Genomic DNA, 17,389 nt, shown 5'->3' with positions numbered 1-17,389 from the left:
CAGCACCACTGGCTTTGCTTCTCTCTCCTGTTTTTCCTCGGCCTTTCTCTTCGGCTTCTCTGTGCAGGAGCTGGGAAGGAGTGGCTTGCTGAGACGAGCCTGTGTTCACAGCGGTCTCAGGTCAACAACCCCGGGGGCAGGTTGGCTCCAAATGAGCATCGAGCCTCTGCCTCCAGAGAGCAGCTCTCAGCTGAGCGGTGAGTCTGGGGGGTGCAAGATACAGGGCTGGTCTAATGGAAGAGCAGCACAAGGGAGTGCTCGGGGCCCTGCCTACTCACAGCTCATGGGCCAGGCCTGATCCCCCCACCCCACTCTGAGCACTGGTAGGAAGGGGAGATCATTCCCTATCGGAGGCCCCTGCTCCAGATGCTGAGGAGGCGAAGCCTGGCTGGGACATTCTTCTCTGCCCTCTCCCCCGTCACGATGGGCCAGAATTGTTCACACTGGTGCAGGGACGACAGAAATCACCCCTCTCTGCTCCAGTTAATCCCTGCTGGCCCAGAGACAATTCGCCCCCATCTGCCCTCCGTGTAGGGTGCTGGCTGAGGGTGCCTCTGGTCTCCCCCAGAGGCTGCTCCCTCAGCGATGTGCTGAATCAGTGTCTCTCCCCTTCCCCCTCTGCACCCCTCCTGCCCAGGCCTGCCCAGCTTCCTGCTTTCCACCACTGCTACCTCCTCAGCTGGGGGGTCCCCCCAGGCCCTGAATTTAACTTGACCAGCTCAAATCAGGTGGCCAAGCAGGCTAGTCCAGTGCTCAGCGCAAAGGGCCAGGAAGGTCCTTGATTCCCCCAATGACTCTTCAAACAATGTGAGCCAAGCAGAGCCCACAGTAAGAAACCACCCCCCAAAATAACATCCCAGCTCTGTAGCGCAGAGCGGCCCCTCCATGGAGCTGCAGCTCAGGTAGTTGCCAACTCCCCCACCCCGCTCCCAATTCCAGGGAGAGGCAGGCGAGGTGCATGTCCCGAGGCGGACGGTGCTCCTGATGAGCGAGGACAGTGTGGCTTCCCCTCGCTGCTCAGCATCTCACCAGCACCCCCATTCTGTCAGTCAAGAGCCTCAACACACATCTCCCCACTGCACATACGGCCCATCTGCCGTGCCGCGGGCTCAGCCCTGGCGGCGGCTGCTCAGTTGACGCAGGCATGGCCGCATTTCCTAGGTAAGATGCAGATCAGCCAGGTTCCTGTTATCACTGCCTGAGGCTGGCTATGTCAGCTAACCCAGTGTACGCTCCAGCCCGATCACTGATCACAGCTTCCGCCTGGCTCCGCTCTGTGCCAGGTGTTTGTTTAAATGGGCTGGTCTAAGCTGATTCTGCTGCCCCTCCCCGGCTCTAGTTTCTGTTGCCATATTCCATGACATCGCCCGGTTCCTTGGGGCGGTTGTGCTCTTGTGTCACCTGGTGTTGTGTCGTAGTCTTGTCGTCTCTGGAGGCTTGGAGCCAGCCAGGCATCACGGCCCACCCTGGCCTAAGTGGGGGAGCTCCTTGGAAGCCAGTGGGGTTGTGCTTTCTTCACACTAGGAAGTGGGATCTGCAGCTCCTTTGGGAAACATCACCAGTTCCTGGGAGAACCCCAGGAAACCTGCGGGGAGTGAGGGTGGAAGAGGCTGACACATACTAGAGCCCCCCATCTCCTCTGAGATATGCAGCCCCACCCCCACCCCAGCCTACTGCGGGAATTAGGGCTCAGGGTGGGTAGAACAGGCCCTGCTCTCCATTGACCCTTAGTGGGCCAGCTACATGTCTCCCATTCCAAACACTTGGCTGCCTGCCTGCCTGCTGTGCCCTATGTGAGGTGGTTGGAAAGAGTACTGAGCAGCTCAGCAGGTGAGGTCTCTCCACCATCTGATCAGATGCAAATGGACCTTGTCACCTTGCCAATCTTATACAAGCTCCTGGGTGCGGTGTGATCAGGTGGCAGCAGCCAGCAGCTTCTGCCTGCACAAATGTACTCAGTTATGCAGCACTAATGGCAAAACATACCTTGTGGTCTGAATCTTTAACCAGAGCAAGGGTTTAACTTTATCAGCAGTTAAAACATGTAACCGCTCCCCAAGGGCAAAGTATCTCCCACTTGCCATTGCCCTGTTACCCTAAGCTCCAAGTGCTCAGCCCAGCAGATCCACCCCTTCCTAGAAATCACAGGTTCTGATCCTTGTGTGGGTGCAGTGCCCTCTCTCTCCCCTGTGCTGCAGCTATTAGTGTGAGGGTCAGATTACAAATGCCTCTATATTTTACATGCACACATACCCAGCGTGCATCCGCTAACCAGGCATTTGTGCAGACCAGGCTAGTCACAAACAGGTGTCTGGAGTGCAATGACACAGGTCTACCCCCTTCCCTGAGGGGGCGCCATGGTCCAGTACAATAGGCAATGGCCTGGGGATTAGGAAACCTGGGTTCCAGTCCTGGCTCTGCCCCTGCCACACTGTGACCCTCCAGTAGTCACTTCTCTCTGTGTGCTCCAGCTTCCTGCCTGGCAAAGGGACAAGATGATACCAGCCCAGCTTTTCAAAGAGCCATGAATTAAAAGTGCTAGGGAATGACTAATTCTTGTTATTAAACTCAGTGAGTGGCTACTGAGCACTCCCAGGCATAATCATTCATCATCAGAGCCCTGGACAAGGGAAATATGTGACTCCTCTTTTTGTGCCCACATGTATGTTTCAAAACATATGTGTCAGGCCACAAAGATCCTCTCTGGGTGCTGCTGACGACCAGTGGTATAGTTTGTGTATGGAAACAGACCAGCATAGGCCTCCCAAGGTACCCACCTTGCCCAAGAGGAGCGACATGGCCCCTGGTGTTCTCAGCACGTACCTGATTTCAACCTTCATGTGCTGTTCCAAACCATACAAGGCTATCTGATTGGCACTGCACCTGGCAAGAAATCATTCCCAGTGGCCAGGCTTTGCAGCAGTTCTGCTCACAGGGCAAGTTCCCGGGCACAGTGCTTTATGCTGAGCTTCCCTTCAGAGGCCAGAGCTCTTTGGCGGTGGCAGAGTTTTGAGAGGGCCTGTCCTAGCCCCCAAGCTAACCGTGATCTGATGGGGTGATGGCATGGCACAGAGCTTCCTGCCCCTAGGGCCGGAAAGGGCTGCAGCAGCCCAACACATGAAAAATGAGCAGAGCAGGATGAGGCCTGGGTAGCTTTGACCAAGAGCAGCCGTGCTAGGTTGGGGTTGGTTTGGAGCCTCAGCCCTTGTCATTAACTGCACCTTTGGGCAAACAGAGTCAAGTCTGCACCATGCCAGTAAACACATGACCACCTTCTTAAAGGGGTACTATCCACTGCAAATAGACCTACAATGAGTTCACTTTAGAAATCACCCAGCACATCCCGACATAGCTCTGTGATGGTGCTTGTCACACAGCCATGTCTACACTAGACTTTCTAAACAATCCCTCACCCCCAACTGCTGGCCCAGGACCAGGGCAGCTCTGCTGCGAGTAGCAATGGCAGGCGGGCTCAGGCCAGCCTTTACCACCAGTTGTCTATCCCGGGCATAGATGACGGGGGGTTAGAAAACTAGCTGCAATCAGGCTCCCATGACGAAGCGCTGGAAAGCTGGTCTGATATATTAAAGTGCAGCAAAGGCCCACGCATCCCAGTTACCCCCCTGCCCCATTCCTCACACCAGGGCAAGGGGAAGCCTGAAGCAGGTTCCCTGCCTGTGAAACCCACACCTAGCCTGGAGGCAATAGCGACAAGGAGTGACAAGTAACAGGAGTACCCTGTGGTCAAAGCCTTGAGGTGCCACACACCCAGGGCAAAGCCCAATGCTCGGACGCTGGTGGTGTGGGGAAGCAGCTGGAGGATGCTAGGGCATTCTGGGTCATGGCAGGCCGATGGGCCTGTCAGCATCAAGTGCCCCATGTGACTGCACTTCCCGTGTCCAATGCCACCACCACAAGCTGCTTCCGACAGTGGGGAAGAGCTGCTCAGCCCAGCTCAGGGGCATGTGGCCTGGTTACACAGACGCTGGTGTGTGTCCTGACGGGACTGCAGTGGCTCCGCACTGCCTGGCTCCTTGCAGGGCTTGCAAAACAGCCCACGCAGTCAGTCAGCTGAGCCTGAGCACGTGCATGAGACTGACCTGCTCATCTGGCAGGCACAGTGACAGCAGCCAGGACGTCAGCAGCAGCCGCCTCGCTGTGGGGGAAGACGGGAGGAGGTATAATGACGATGCGGCTCAGAAAAGGTAGCAGAGCGTGAAACCAATTTCACACTTTATTAGCCAATTCAGGTGTCAATTGCTCAAATCTGAAGTGAGTGATCCTGCCTCCCTGCCTCTTCCCTCTTGCTCCAAGCCCTCCCCTCGGAAGCACATTCCGTTGCTCTTAGCAGGGCCTGTGAGCAACCCAAGAGCCATGAAGAAGATTCCTTGGTTCTGCCACTACCGCAAATTGCCCGCTCCAGGGCAGCATTGTCCCAGAGCTCTGTGCTGCCTGGGCCCAGAAGGCTGGCCATGACTGTGTAAGGTCTCCCTCTTCAAAATACCATCTTCTGGTCTACCGCTGAGAGCAATGCCACCGCTTGGCACATACCCACCAGCACTTGGATGCCAGCCTGTCTCAGATTTACTTTATTTGACACTCTCCTGCCAGTGTTTAACCCTTCATGGAAAGAGCTGGTGGTGCACCATAACCAGATTTACACAGCCCCCGAAGAATAGCAGAAACATGCCAGCCAGCAGCCGCAGCAATTGCAAACCCACTGCTAGCATCCACGCCAGCCTAAAAAACACGGTGCCAGCCATCACGCCACTCTCATGAATGCTGACATTGCCACCAAGGGGACAGCGAGAGCACCACCTAATAACAGCAGCACCACACCAACACCGCCCCCCCCCCGCCACGAAGACACGTATCGCCACCAGAAACAGTGCTCACAAATGCCCATATCATCCCCAGTGGCATCACTCCCAGCAACACTGTCTTCACCCATGTTCCCTGGAAACTGGGCCATGCTTTCAGCCCCACGAGGCCAGGGCTTGGATCAAGCTGGCTCACAGCACTTTCCTGGGCAGCCTCCAGCAGCTTCCGCAGGATTTAAGCTTTGATTTCTAAAGATGATTAAGTTCCTAGCCATCATGGCAGTTGGGAGAGAACCTTCTGAGTATCACAAGCAAAAAGAGGTCCAAGACAGCTGTGCACTGCCCTTATTAACTGCATTGGGTGTTGACTCTGAAGTCTAATGATGACAGACCACATGCCAGCATTATTTTCCCTGCTCTCTATTTTAACAAAACACCCAGCTATTCTGGGATTGTGGAGAGGGTTTAGGATTGTGAGTGGGGTTTGGGTAAAGTCCCATCATGCCTTCTCACCCTTCTCTAGCCCTTGAATGAAGCCAAGTAACTGACAGCAGCCAACCATGGAGAGTGCAGGCAGCTGAGGATGCTGTTTCAGCAATGAAAAACAGGCTTGGGACTTCCTTGAAATATATTTCCCTTCCATTTTCAATGATTTGGTGTCTGAAGATTAGCAAGGCTGCCTGGATTTAGGCTCTGCAGGAGAGATGCTGCAGCGGGCTTTCCCTGATGCCTTTCGGAACTCCCTGGCCTGAAGCAGCAGGACAGATGAAAGTCAGGGGACAAGTCCATCCTGGCTCTCGCTTGATGCAAACAACAAATCCAAAGAGCCTTTTCTGCTGGAAGATGCAATTAGCAGGGCCCTGGGTCAGCCCTGCTCCAGCTTAGCGACTCTGTCAGTGGGAAGAAGCACACCGATAACAGGGACAGCAGGCACTGTGCACAAGGAGCGCTGATATTTAATTCCCAAAGAGGCATTTACACGTGCAGATCAGATACACTGCATCCCTGAAACACTGCAAAGGGGGAGCCATGCTTTCCTGTGAACACTGCAGGTGGGCAGGGAGGGAACGTTCTTCACCCTCTCTCTGCTCCCACATTCAAATGGATATGAGGGGAGGGACGTTTTTGCGTTTCCCTAGAGCCCAGGGTTGATGGGGAGGCAGCATGGTAGTGGATGGGGCACTGGACTGGGAGTCAGGAGACCTCCATTTCATTGCTAGGTCTGCCATTGAATCATTGTGACCTGGCTGAGTCCCTGCCCCTTTCTATGCCTGTTTCCTCTCCTCCTCTTTGTGCAAATTGTCTCTTCAGATGTCGTGGGATCTCACCCCCACTTTGAGCTTGTGGGTTCAAAGAGGGGACCCGCAGGTATTCTCCCCCCACCCTAACCCTTAGGGTAGGATTCCTTCTCGCTGCCACCAGTCAGGTTTTAACGTCTGACCTGCCTGCCTGTCCCCCCAAGCTGGGGGGGGGGATTCAAATTCAAAATCTTGAATCACTACACACACAGAAGCAGCCCCCCTCCCTCTCCTCTCCTGCTCTCTCTCTGCTTGGAGACAACTCTTCTCCCCACAGAGTGGCCTTAACTTCCTTCCCCAATCCAAAGAAGGAGGAACTCCTGAAACTTAAGAGTTTATTAAAGAGAAAAAAAAGAAAAAAAAAAAAAAAAAAAAAATACACAATCATAGAAGACAGATATAGGGTCTAATCTTAAATAAATCTATTAATTTCTTTCTTTCCTCAGTACAAACAAAAACAAAACAAAACAAATATAAATAAATCAATACACACAGACAGAATTGCAGAGACAGGATTCTTATATGCAGCAGTACCCAGTTCTTCTAATTAAACTAGAAGAAATAAGAAAGAAAGAGAGAAGATTAGATGCAGACTCTGGTGGTCATCTGGTCTGGTGGTCTCAGACGAACTAAGAACTCAGAACACAGAGACAGAGAGACCCCTCTCGCTCTTTCTCTGGGATTTTCAAATTTTCTGGTTTGGTGGTCCTTTGGTCAGGGTGTTTGTTAGTTTCTGTCCCTTTTAAACCTTAACTAACCTTAACCCTTAACTAACTGCCACCATGTCATGGGATCCCACCACCCCCTTTGTGGGTTCAAAGAGGGAGAGGGGACCCCCCACCCCCCCCCTTAGGGTAGGATTCCTTCTCGCTGCCACCAGTCAGGGCCTCAGTTCAGGTTAAACTGTCCCCCCCCCCAAGCCTCCCCCCCCCCCTCCAATCCATCCTCCCTTTCATACACACACACAGGAAGCAGCCCTCCTCCCCTCCTCTCTCTCTCTCTCTCTCTCTCTCTTTGTCTCTCTCCTCCCTGGACTCACTTCCCCAGGTCCACAGGTAACTTCCAAGGAATGAAACCAGAAGTTGAGACTTAAATAAAGATTAAAAAGAAAAAAAGAAAGAAAAAAAAAAGAAAAAGAGAGAGATAGAAGATAGATATTCATAATCTTAAATCTTATTAATCCCTGGAGAAATTTCTCCCTCTCCAATTCAAACAAATCAATACAGCAAAAAAATACAAACAACATGCAAGCAACAGAATTATAGCATGCACTCTCACACTATACAGCAGACACCACTTCTTTGAATAGAAGATAGCAATTCTAAGAAGAAAGTAGAGAAAGAAGAAATTAAGCAGGTGGTGCATGGTCTCCAGAGTGACTAAGAGAACAGAACAAGAAAGAACAAGAGACAACAAGAAACTCTGGGATTTTCAAATTCTCTTTGGTCATTTTCCCTGATTGGTCTGTTTGGGTGTTTCTTCTGTCTTAACTAACCCTTTACAGGTAACTAACACCTTATACTAAAACAGATGGTAAACCCTTTGGGGCAGGGACTGTCTCTTACTGGGCACTATGGCAACACAGATAACAATAGGACTCATGACGTGGTTGAGGAGATGGAGAGGGCCTAGCATTGTGAGCACAGGAACTCCGGACTTCTAATCAAGACTCTGCTACTGACTCCCTGCATAGCCTGGGGTGAGTCATTTCACTGTCCCCATCTGGGAACTGGGAATGATGACACTTATTACCCTACCTCTCTGAGAGGCTCTCGGAGTTAATGAGGATGACATATTATTATTAGGTGCAAGGAGTTAGGGAATGCTCCCCATCGCTCTCTTGCCTTACCCACTGGGGTCTCCATCATGCCCTGGCCCTGCGTATGTCCCTCAGGATCCCAGGCTGATGAGGAGCTCTGGGTGGGTGTCATGACAGCTCCGTGCCTTGTAGCTGCCTCCGTGTCCCCCATTGCAAGCTGCTTGGCTCCTTCCTCCTCGTTTGCAGTCTGTTGTCATTACAAGAGGAATCGGAGCTGGAGGAACACGAGTGACACCGAGATGCAGGGGGAGGCGGGAAGGGAGCTGCTGGTTTACAAATAAGCCAGGAATGTTGAGTTAATGTGCTGCCTGGCCACAGGCCAGCGCATCAGCATTTACAGCCTGTGCTGGGAGCACAGAGCTTCCCTTGCATCCTAATACCATAATTACCACAGCTGCGCTGCTGGCCCACAGACACGCTCCCAGACTCGCTGGCCAGCCGGCCAGCAGTGCAGACATGGAGACCTCATGGAAGGGCCTTCTCTGGGTGGGGGTGAATGGGGAAGCTCTGAGGGGGTCTGCCCCACCCGGTCTCCCCAAAGTTGCAGCCAAGATGGGGGAGCTAAGTGGTGGGTGATTCTCCTGGGGCTGATGAGCTCCCTCTTGCAGAGGGCCAGTCTGGGATGGCCCTGGACACATCTCTTCACAGAAGAAGATGGGGAAGGGTGAGGGGCTCTCTACTGGCCGCTGGTGCACTGGGGAGCAGGGAATGTTCATATGTGAGCTCAGATAGGAACCGTCAGTCTGGCTTTCCAAAGTTACAGCCCTTTAAGGCAGGCATGGGGGAAAGAGGGGGTTCAAGCCCTCGTTCTGAGACTTGGCTGCTGCGCTGCTGTCCGAAAGGGTTCCCCTACTGGTTGTTCCCTGGACATGGGCAGCGCCATCAGAGGTCCTTGCATGGTATCCTAGCGACAGGTTCCCTTTTTCTGGGCCCACAGCTTGGCACAGCTGGGCTCCTTGCTCATAGCCCAGCTGGTGTGGATCAGTCATAGCAGAGTGTGGGGAAGATGGAGCCCGTCTCCTCCTCCCCAGCTCTGTCTTGACCCTGCTGTGCTGCTCTGCCGTTGGCACGGTGAATAACCCTGGCCCAGCCAGGTCCTGCTGGGGAAGCAGGATAAACTTTTGTCTGCCCACCCCTTGGGACTGGGGAGTTACCCAGAGAGCTGCCCTTTCTCTCCCCAGTTAGAATTGTGCTGAAGGCAAACAAGGGTTTCCAAGGGCTGCCAGGTGGGCACATCATGCCCTTAGTGAGGCTCCCTTGCTGAAAGCTGCCCCAGCTTGGAACCTAAAGGAGGCGCTATAGGCGATGGTCACTTTGGGCAGTAATAATGTGACCCAGGAAAGTCAGCTGCCCTGGCTGGTGTGGGATTGCCATGAGGCGTTTATAGCAAGGGGGATTGGCAGGTGCTCTGCTCCCTATGTTGCTTTCACTCTGGGAGGCAGCGTAGCCTAAAGAGGATCTGACACCCAAATCCCCAGGAGAGCCTCTGCCTTCAGCCACACGCGGTCACTGATGCAGCCGGCCAGGCTGTGCCTGTGGGGTGCCAGCCTGGCCCCTACTTGCCCTCACCTGAGGCCTCTATGGGAGCAGGGGACCCAAAGGGGTTCTCCCGAGAGAGTGGGAGAAGGAGGGTAGGGGGAAGGGAATGAGTGACCGACAGTGTGTGACAGAGAGAGAAACCTGGATACAGTTATATGCTTCTTCCCCCTGTCCAACACCCCCTGTGACTGTCTTCTCTCTGCGTTAAAGAGGGATGGGCCTAGCCTAGCCAGGAGAGGAGACTGCAAAGCTGGCGTACAGGCCTGGCAGACTGCGAGGCTGCAGGTCAGGATGAGGTGATCACTACCCTCCAGGATTGTTCTGGAGTCTCCAGGGATTAAAGATTAATCTTTAATTAAAGGTGATGTCAGAAACCTCCCAGAATAAGTCCAGCCAAAATTGGCAACCTTATGACTCAGCAGAGCTGACCTGGGCTATTCCTCTGATATGGGTGAGGGGTGAAAGAATTCGTGGGGTTCCCGCAACGTTGCTGTGCCCTTGAACTAGACACAGAGAGCCCAGGCTGAGTGGAGCATGAGCATTTAGCTGATTTAGCTGTGACCTTGTAGAGCTGGGGGTCTGTGGAAGACCCCGGCCACAAGAGGGGGGAAGCAAAGAGAGGGGAGGGATGTTTACCCACCCTTGTTGTGACCTTGCACATGAGCAAGACTCGGAAAACTTCCCAGAGCTAAAGCCTCAACAGATGCCGTTAACTGTGAAGAAGGAGATTCTTAACCTTGTCCTGAGTGCACTTTTTGAGCTAACAGGTTGGGTCAGGCACCCTCCCCCTTCGCTCACTCCCAGCCACAAACAACATGTTCCAGTCATGGGGCCAGAGCATTCCTGCTGGAAGGGTATGTCCTTGCCAGGCTATTTAAAGGCACGCACACTGCCCTTTATTCTTCCACATACTTATGCTGCAAGAGGCCTGTACCACACGCCTGGCTGAGAGGAAACAGCCCCAGGGTCAGGGCAGTGCTGATTGGGAGGGGCTGGTGCCAAACACAGCATGAGAGGCCTGCCATGAGGGGTCCGTTTGGCTTTCAGTGCCCATTTGGCCAACCCCTGCTGTGTAATAGTGAGATCTCCCCACGAGCGGCACTGCAGGGAAATGCAGCAAAAGCCTTGCTTACGCTCAATTAGGGTCTGGGCCTCACACCTGGGGGCTCTGTCCTGTCCTTGCAGGGGCGGATTCAGCGATCAAAGCAGTCTGTCCATCTCTGCTTGCTAAGACGCCACGTCCTAGCCATCCGACTTCACCCAGCTGTGCAGTAATTACCCTGAAGGCCAAGAACACACCGGGGATTGGGCTGTTGCAGCTTCTTTTAGACACTTCTAGGGGGCGCCAAGGAAGCAACACACTATATGGTTGAGCAATGATCCCTGGACCAGCCTTAGGCCCATGCCAAGCAAGCAGCGGTTTGGGGGTGTCACCCATGGGCCTTCAGCCACTCACAATCTGAGGCTTTGCTTGGAGCACTGGGATGGGATGAGGAGCAGCAGGCCTCCGTCCTGCCCTGTTGCTGAGTGGGGAAGGGGAGCAGACTGCAGCAGGCCCCACCCTAAAGTCGGGTGTTGTCCCTGGCCAGCAGTGGGGGCAGCATTCTGGGGTGATACAGTAGTGGCTGCCAGGGCCTGGATGAGTGAAATGCCACTGGCGTGAGAAAAGGAATCTAGCCCCCCGCACACACCCCAGTCTCATCCTAGTACTCCGTGTGGATGGCTGGGTCCGAGCGGTATCTGGCAGAGGGGCAGGAGGACGACTGAGATGGTGTTTGCTCTGCATGGGAAATACATTCCCGAGTCTGTTCTAGCCCAGCCCAGCCCAGCCCAGCCCAAGGCCCAGCTATCTCCTGAACAACAGCTCAGCATGTGGCCAGCATAAACCGCTTACTGGGATTTGCAGTGGGCTGTTTCCATCCCATCTGTATTGGCCTGCTCAGCCCGCTTGCAAGTGCTGTGCCCAGGCACTAGACAGGGATCCTGCCAGCCTCCAGGCTATGCGAAGGAGACAGTGACTTGCAGCCTGAAGGACCCCCACAGGCTCGACACGCTAGGATCAGCGTTTCTCAAATGCGTGTCCCATTGTGGCCTCATGCGTCCACCTGGGGCTTTTCTTGTGGCCAAAGCCTCCTAGGCAGTGATGGGGAGAGGGAGCAAAGCAGCAGCCCCTCCCCCGTGGCTACCAGAAGGGGTTGGCTCTGCCCCCTCTGGAGATGCAAACGCTGGAGGAGCAGCCAGCCAGTGAGTTCCCCACCTTCCTGGGGGCAGTGGGGATGGGCTTCAGCCTAGGGGTGGCAGGTGGCAGGCTCCACCTGCGGGGCTTCGGGCTCCATTCCCTGGCCGCGAAGTGGCAGGCTCTGGCCCCAGACTCACCCCGCCCCCCCGTCACCCCTGGTCCCTGCTGCCTCCATACCTACCTCCCCATCAGGGCTTAATTTGTCCCCGGGCTTGCGGAGGCTGTTTGTTATCATATGTTTGTTAATATCACTTTTCACAGCAGACTTAGTAGCTAGCAAGTCTTTAAAAAAAAAAAGGCAACCAAAAAAAGCAAAAGAAACTACAAGAGAAAAAGACAAGAATGTGCAAAGCACCTTATTTGTGTTTCTATTCTGTTTAGGTCCAGTAAAGAATAGAGACAACTGTGCATTATTTTCTACTTAAATAAATTACAATGATTTGGATATGTGTATGTGCATATTTATTTGTTTTTCCTGAAGCTAATTAAGCATTTTAGAAAAAAATGTAAAAGTGGCTCCCAGCAAGAGTTGGTGGCCACACTCTGAGGCCACCAAAAATGTGTTGTGAGAACCCCTGTGCTACATGCAAAAATCACTTCACTCAGTGCTAAAATGCAGCCACTTCTGGGCTGGGATAGGGCAGTCATTTCACACTCATAAAAGCTCATGCAAAGGTGGAGTAAGAAAATGTTGTAACTCTGCAGCCAGGCCTCATGTCTCTCCAGCTTTCACCCCAGTTGGTCCGGAACTCACTTTGGGGTGCCGTGGGCAAAGAGCAGGGCAGCATTTCCACAGTGCTTCCCCTCCCCAAAGGGGCTTGGGAGTCTGAGTTCCAGAGGAGCAGGACTTGTTTGAATTGGCGTTTCTCATAATTGCTTGTGTTGGTTGCTCTGCTGATTGTGTTTGAGCCCCCCGCCGAGTTGGCAGGAAGACGGCTTGGGAGGGAAAACCAACCTGATTTGATTTGATTAGAATGAAGCGGAAGCATCCAGAGGCGCCATCAGCGGCTCCCTGAAGGTCTGAGCCCCACTGTCCTGATGCACAAGCAATGGGGGACATTGTTCCAAGGAGAGGGGATGTAGGAGCACGGCGGGGGCCACCATCATGTGGAGCTGCCCTGGGATAGCAGTGGTTGGACATGTTAAGACAGTGCTTCTCAAGCTATCTGATGTGGGGGACCGGCAATTTTTTTTTCCCAATGTTCCAGGGACTGGTGCCATATTATTATCCTATTGGACGCTCTTGTGAGGAAACTCGCTGCGGACTAGTAGCCGATGGCTCGCAGACTGGTGCCACCACTTTGAGAAGCACTGTGTTAAGAGACAAGGCCCTGGGGTGAGACCAGCAGGATGGGGCCCTGTCCATTGACAGCATCAGGCCCAGTCTAGTTAATTAGCTGGAATGGCAGGCAGCTTGGTGGGGAAGGAAGATGAGTGACACTTTCACCGTGATCTCCAGACCTCGCTGTGTTCTCCCCCAGGCCCTGTGTTCCCCTGGGTATCAAGTGAAGGGCAAACCAGTCTCAAGCAGGGCCCATGGCAGTCTGGGGCCCTGTGTTCTGGGCTAAACACACACTCCACTTCTCCTACAGTCTCCCCATGGCTCCAACCCATCTTCCCCAGAGACCCCCACCCTTGTACAGCCTCACTCTCTCTTGGTGCCCGGCAGCCCTGTGCCCTACTCTCTCTCCAGACACCCGGCTCCCCGACAGACACCTCCACGCTCTTGTCCACCTTCTCATGTGGCCAACTCCATGCTGACAGCCCCATAAATTCAGACCTTTCTCACACATCCCCCACGGCTCCCAGACCACTCCTGGACCCAGCCCCCACTGACAGTTACACCACAACTGTGTACACCCCATACCTATCCACATCCATGCTCTCCACCCCATTCCCAGCCTCCATTCCCATATACACCCACCACCCATGTACCCTGCAGCCAGCGAGAGACCGCAATCAACTTGGCCTTAAATTTGGCCTGAGCGATTAATAATGTTGGGCCAGCAGTGGCCAGCTTTCCAAAGGGGATGCAATTCCTGTCAGGCCTCTCCATTGACAGGACTGGCAGTGGGGCTGGGAGCTTGGGCCTTTAAAGTGCTAATGAAACCTCCTGCTGTGGGATAGAGACAGCAGCATTCCACCCTCCCAGCAAATAAAGGGGAACTCCTCCCCACAGCCCTATTGCAGCCTCGCCCCACTCACATCAATGGTGCTGCAGATGAAAGGAGAACTGTTGACAAAGGTGGGTGAAACCCAAACACCATTATACTCCTGCTGAGGGGATGATGATTCCAGTTGTGTATACAGATGTTAATGGGACTCTAACTGCAGACGGGATTCTTCCCCTTCCCTTCCCGCCATGCCTAAAGGGATCTACTCACTGTCTCTGTAAATACAGCGCCTTCTCTGGTGAGAGTGCCTCACCCAGCCTTGGAATGCAGCCATCTCTGGAGTGAAAAGCAACCGCTCTTGCCTGTGAAAGGTCTATCATAGCTGGTAGCTGTGAGCCCACAGCTGGATCACCTTCCCTTTTGGGGGACACAGGAGTGTCTGCCCCAGAGGGGAGCCCAAAGAGGAATTTTAGGTATACTGCCTCCGCCATAGTCAGTGTCCAAGTCTGTGGCAGTAAGTTCAGGAGAAGGGTGTGACGTTGCACTCCATATGCTTTTATGAAAATATGCTAATGGGTGTGAATGTAATGTAACTGGAATATGCTTCATGCGAAAGGTCTCTTGTAAGGTATCCTTACAAAGCTTATAATCTTCTGAGTGTGGTCATCCTATTTGTATAAATGTATCAGTGAGCAGTGATACTACACAGACAGTCAGGGCAGGAAGTGAAGGAGACTCTCTCTCCAAAATGAGATGCCAGGGGAGCTGGTGGTAGGCAGGATATACTCTGGCCCAGACTGGGATTGACTGGGACACCAGAGCCAGCATGCATAATCTTGCCGAAAGTGCCACAGAGCCTTTGATGGGAAATGGTCAGTAGTCTGGCTTTATAGCTCATGGACAGGGGAAGGAAACATGGCCCTGCAAGGGCTGCCCTCCTCATGCTCTATACAAACACCTCAACCTTCCTGCAAATGTGCTGAGTGATGAGAAGCAGAGGCCAGGGCCCTGCAAAGTGCTAACTTCTGCTCCCTTCTTGCTCTGCTGCGGAAGCTGGAGGAGATCAGCAGCTTTGTTACTGGTCCCATTGCAATGAGAGTCAGTGACTGGTGTGGCTGGGCGAACTCCTTTTCCCCCATGCAAGGGGGCTGTAACCTATCTGACAGCACCTCGTATCACCAAGTTTCAGAATTCCCATCTGAAGCAGTCCCATGGTTCCTGTGCAGCAGCAGCAGCAGCCCATTGGGCTCTCCCAGGAGCTCCTACCAGCTAGTCATGATGCTTCAGGCAAGGCCCAGCCCAGTGGATGGCTCAGGCTTGCTATATAAGATGCCACACAAAACATATTGAATCGTTGCCTGCTGGGCAGTCATTCCGGCTTGTTTCCTGTGTGTTTGCCTTCCTGCCAGTTAGCAGAAATAGCAGTAGGCCTAAGGCTACACTCAAAACTTATAAGGAGGGGAGAGATAGCTTGGTGATTTGAGCATTGGCCTGTTAAACCCAGGGTTGTGAGTTCAATCCTTGAGGGGGCCATTTAGGGATCTGGGGTTTAAAAAAAAAATCTGTGTGGGGATTGGTCCTGCTTTCATCAGGGGGTTGGACTAGATGACTTCCTGAGGTCTCTTCCAACCCTGATATTCTATACTGGCCTAGCTGTGCCCCCCAGTGGGGTGAAAAACACACTCTCATGGCAGCATAGCTACACAGCCCAAACCCTCAGGATAGCTGCAGCTGGAAGAGGGTGTCCATCATCAGAGTTAATAGTGTTCAGGGAATTGGTAAAAGCAACAAAGAATCCTGTGGCACCTTATAGACTAACAGACGTTTTGCAGCATGAGCTTTCGTGGGTGAATACCCACTTCTTCGGATGCAAGGAATTGGTGTTCCCATCCCAGCAGAAAAAGGTCGTCTGTCACCGTCCACTGTGCTTACGTTAGGGGGCTAGGCCAGTGAAGCTCTACCAGCACAGGTGCTGTAGTGCACACATAGCCTCATGGGAATCTGTTAACAAATCCAGGGCCTCCCACAGGCATGACACTGCCCCATACTGAGCTCTGCAGGGGTAGCCCTCTAACAGCCTGACTACAGCATCTTTACAATTGGCAGACGCAGCTGAGGGTTAAACAGGCCATGGAGTGTGAGCTGCACCCTCAGCCCTGGAGGAGTTCCCTCTCGGCACGTTAATATAGGCCTGGGGGCGGGGCGGGGGGAGGAATCTTGCCGTGCTGCAGTCCAGGCTGTACTTGTGGTTGGGATCACAGATGCCTTCAGGCTCCAGGACTGCGGCCTTGCGCAAATCACACCCATCGGCCATGTCGCTGTGTTGGCCAGGGGTGATCATTTGAGATAGCTGACAGACATGCCCTTTGCTGAGGAGGAGCACACTGTGGCAACCTACTGTCCACCAGGATCCTGTGCCTCGAAGCTGCAGGGCTACCCATCACACAGACACACAAAGCCATGCACACATCTACCCAGCCGCCTGAATGCAGATAGAGGGGCTTACATTTTATCCATCAAAATAAATATATACATATCAAATACCCCTTTACTTTACTGGCAGCATTTATCTAGCTTGTCACTGGACTGAACTGGATATTGTGCGTGCTTTTGTCAGAGTGCACATTTGTGTAGGAGTCAGGCACCGGGGCTGCCTTCCTGGAGCTGTCTCACAGCCATCAGCTGTACTGCTCCCGCCCCCCCGTTCCCCGTGCCATGGCTGCAGCTGGCGGGTGCATGGGCGTTATCTGCTATGTGCCCTGCAGCCAGCATCTCAAAGAACCCAAGAATTAGGAACGTACATGTAGGGTGCACACACACCCACGGCTGGCATACACTGGCTGTCCGTGTTGATAGACCACTGCACAAAACACATGCTTGCAGTGCAGGCAGCCCAGCCACGTCTGCAGGCTGCAGCCTCACCCAGAGACAGCTCTGCCTTCCTCTTCCTTGCATAGGCACCTGGAGCATCAGGCTGGCTGGTGGCAAAAGGAGAGAAGTTTGCCTGGGCTGCGCATTTTACTTGCTTTGCAGGGGCTTGAGATGACGACCTCGGCCTATTTTCATGCACAACAGGATGAAAGCCGAGGCTTTCAGCATTTATAATATATAACTTGGGATCGATTTTTCCAGCCCAGCATTTTTTAATAGAAACAGCATGTTCTGAGTGCCTGGAGCCTTGCTCCAGTAATGCCCCACAGCCCATTCTGTCTCCTCCCCTCCCACAAGGCTGGTTCATCTCTTGGCTGCATTGTTCAGCTTTGCTTCCCAATGCCGTGCCCATCCTACTGTGTGGGGCAGTGGGTGTCTGTAAGCCAGCCTGACACATCATAACCCTTCATGCTTGCACAGCATGTTACAAATATTCCCAGTTATTCCTCACAGCCTCCCTTGCTAGGTACACGAAGGAGATGGCATGAGGCTGCTGAAGGAGGAGTGTCAGAGCCAGGATTAGAACTCAGGAGGTGCTGGCTCCCAGGTCTGTGCTCAGACCACATCTTTCTCTGTAGATCCCATCTAGGCCTTATGGTCCATCTGGAGCCTAACCCTCAGCAAGACAC

General features: G+C 53.3%; 1 long non-coding RNA gene across 1 annotated transcript; it reads left to right on the top strand.

Annotated features, from left to right (window-relative positions):
• The first annotated feature begins 7,748 nt into the window (after positions 1–7,748).
• On the top strand, positions 7,749–12,112 carry LOC120370267. Its single transcript, XR_005583674.1, has 3 exons — positions 7,749–7,817; positions 9,689–9,761; positions 12,097–12,112. It is a non-coding gene; the product is annotated as an uncharacterized LOC120370267 (long non-coding RNA).
• The last annotated feature ends 5,277 nt before the right edge of the window (positions 12,113–17,389 follow it).

This window comes from Mauremys reevesii, linkage group 8 (assembly GCF_016161935.1).
Source record: "Mauremys reevesii isolate NIE-2019 linkage group 8, ASM1616193v1, whole genome shotgun sequence".
Taxonomy (NCBI): Eukaryota; Metazoa; Chordata; order Testudines; family Geoemydidae; genus Mauremys; species Mauremys reevesii.
Note: the sequence above shows the minus strand (reverse complement) of the source record. Positions and strands in the feature narration are given on the sequence as shown.